Raw genomic sequence first — 3335 nt, 5'->3', positions numbered from 1 at the left:
TGACACAGATCTTTTGCCACACAGGAAGACTGTGAGGAAGGTATGAAACAGATTGGGAGCACAGCTATTTATACAGATCATGGAAAGCTAGGATATGTAGATTTGAAATCTGTGTGTTACCTTCTGAGGAATTTTGCCATATCTTTAATTTTATTGTGTATCACAAGCTGCCTTCTGAAAGCTGGATCCAGAATTCACTGAAATCATTGGAAGTAATCCCTGACATTTTGGACCACTCTGGATCAGACCATAAACCAGGTGGTGGGGTGCTTGTCTTGAACCACTGGACTAGTCAAAGTTGTTATCCCCACCTGTTATTAAATCAATAGTTTTGATTCTAATGACACTTCAGGCTTTTATTTCCGCCCTCCAGTGGAAAGAAGGTGGCTGAGTGTGTGCTGTGGGTGGAGGGTGAAGACATTGTCTGAGCACACAGCAAGCACAAAGGTGGCAGAAGGCTCGGTGTCAGTCTGGGAGGAAATGCTGTGCATTAAATCCCCAGCTAGCTGTGATATTTGTGAAGTGCCAGTTGTCAGCACAGTGCCAAAGGAGCAATCTGCTCAGTGCTGGCAGCTCTGCTCTCCTCTGCCAATTCCAAATGCCACTGACTCGCTGGAGAGGGAACCCAGCCCACTCTTTGTTGGAGGGCTGATAGGTGTGAGGAGTGGAGTTGTGTAATAAGTGAAAGAAAGGACAAATCAAGAGGAAATGGAGGAATTCCTCAGGGTGCCATCTGTGATGCAGATTACCAGGGAGGCAGAGTGAAAGTGAATTTCTTCTTTTGTGGATTAATTCTGCCAGGCTGCAATCAGTGAGCTAACATGCATCCTGCCTTTCAAGATCATAAAAAGCAGTGCAAGTGCTGACATCTATTATTAACACTGCTTTCAAATCAGCACTGGAGAGAAATAATGGAATATATACCTGAAAGTTTCCAGCTACCACCAGAAAGGGCAAAAGGTGGGGAGGTGACTTAGATCAGCCACAGCTTCCTCTGCTCCCTCATCACCTCCTCAGTGCTCGCTGATGATTTCCTTGTGCTCATTAGTGAAGTGTTGAAGGTCAGGCCCCGGCTTTCATTTAATAGTAAACAAACTGATTTTAGAGGGCAGAAAGAAGAGACTCAAAACATCTTTCCTATCTGCTCCTCTCTTCCATTCAGCTGCCAGAGATGATTTATGAATGACACAATGATACACCTCTGAGGCAGAAACAGACCCTGTTGTTTACCAAGTCCTGAAGTCTGCATCCATTTTTCTGAATTTCTGCTGGATTGGAGTTTATATACCAATATTATTTATTTCAAAGCTCTGCTGCAGTAGCAGCAGCTGGCTTTAGACCTGACTGAAGCTGTATTTGATTGCTTTCTCAACAAACACAGTCTCTGCTCCACAGTTTATGATATGGATGTGTCTTTTTATCTCATGGAAAATATGAGCCCCACAGCTCATTTAGTGCTTACTGTTTACTGATATGAATCATTGGAGGACTGTTATTGGTGCTGCTGTAAAAATAATAATAATAATAATAAAAACACACTATGGAAGGAGAGTTCCAAAGGCTTTAATAGAAAAATTGCATTCTGGTAACAAAGGCTGCTCTTCAGCAAAACAACATCATGTAAATGTGCCACAGTGTTCCAGAATGCTGCACAAGTTCAGTGCTATGTGGGTTTTATATAACAAATAAGTTTTAAAACCCCAATTTAGTATGGAGATAGCAGCTCACCTGCTTAAAATGCATCCTTTTATTATCAGTCAATTGGAGGGGAATGTATTGGTTGTATTTTTTATCCTATTCGAATAAAAGCCACATTTATGACTCAGTTTTTATAACCATTGTGCCATAATTGCAGCTGAGAAGTGCTTCTTGGATTATCAGTCCTTTCCAGAAGTTACATTCTCCTCCTTGGAAATGTTATCATGGGTGGTCTTGATGGAAAAGCACTGCAGACTCTAATGGGGAATGTTAAAGTGGCTTCATAAATCTATGCACAAACTGAAGTGGCAGGTATGTTATTTCATTCTGCAGTCTGTAATGCAAGGAGGCTTCAAATTTCACTACAATGGATTTCACTGGGGGCTACAGTCCGTGGAAGAAATCTGAGCACCATGGAAACAACTGTAAAACTCTGGTTTCAATGGAGGCAGAATCTTATGCTGTCCCTTTTAGGCTGGTTTTTCCCTCAGCAGTGTCTTAATTGTTCCACCAAATTTGTTTAAAGTCTCTTCATAAGCCTTGCTAGGAGTAAAGCTGGGCCAAGATGGTGCTTTTGTGAAAATCCTGTTATGAGTATAATATTTTTAAAAACTGAGCTCTTCATATTCCGTAGAATTATCAGACCTGCCTTATAGACCACTGATATTTATCCATTTTTTGTCTAATCCTGGATTCTTTACCCAGAGTTAAGATTTAATGTTAAAGCACACACACACGAGCTCTCTGATGAGGTAGCTGTTGCATAAGTAGTTATATTTTCTCTGTGCATGGACACTGAGCTCATCACGCTTTCTCCATGACCTCTGCCTGCTCCTGGAATTTTTCAGAGTGCTCAGGTCAGCCTGCACATCTTCCACTTCTCTCTGAGGTGGGCAGAGGCAGCACTTACAGCTCCTGCAGCTCCTCATGCTGGTGAGCATCCTCCTCCCTTTGGACCCAAAGGTCCTGAGAGCAGATGAAAGATTAATGTAAATAATGAAGGGAGAGGATGCTGAAAGTTGTTGGAGGTCTCTCTGCAAAGCCGTTCTTTAAGGTGATGCCAGATTTTATTTTTAAAAACCCAAAACTTAAAACCAAACCCCATGAAAACCCCAGCTCTCTCAGCATCATGTTTGCTTCTCATTGTAGCCACACTGACTTTAAGAGAATTGTTTCTGATTGAGGCTGATGTAACTGAGCACAAGTTAGGTTTGAGTATGTGTGTACATATAGATGTGTATGGGGAGATAGAATCTTTGTTGTAAGTCTTTAAGTTACTAGAATTGGATTTTTGGCAGCAGTTGTATAACTTCATTCCAACAAAGAGACAGCTTTTTACTAATTTGCTCACTTTGTTTTATTTTAGCAATGAAGAGCTGAAGGAAGCTCTCTAGTTTTACATCTCTGTTAGTTTCCAGTCCATTTCTTGGCTATCCTATTCAAACAGCAATCTCAACTTCTCTTAAACACAGAACATTTTTGGTTTAATTACATATAAATAGTTCTTGGGTTTTCAGTTTGACAAAAGCTGTTAGTAATGCTTGTCTTGTATAAGATTTGTTGAAACTACTGCAGATTGAAATTGGTGTGAGTGGGAGAACGAGGGATTTTGAATATAAATTCCCAGTGTGTTCAAG

The sequence above is a fragment of the Zonotrichia leucophrys genome, chromosome 14 (genome assembly GCF_028769735.1).
Source record: "Zonotrichia leucophrys gambelii isolate GWCS_2022_RI chromosome 14, RI_Zleu_2.0, whole genome shotgun sequence".
Classification (NCBI taxonomy): domain Eukaryota; kingdom Metazoa; phylum Chordata; class Aves; order Passeriformes; family Passerellidae; genus Zonotrichia; species Zonotrichia leucophrys.
The sequence above is the reverse complement of the archived record's forward strand: the minus strand, read 5'-3'. Positions refer to the sequence as shown.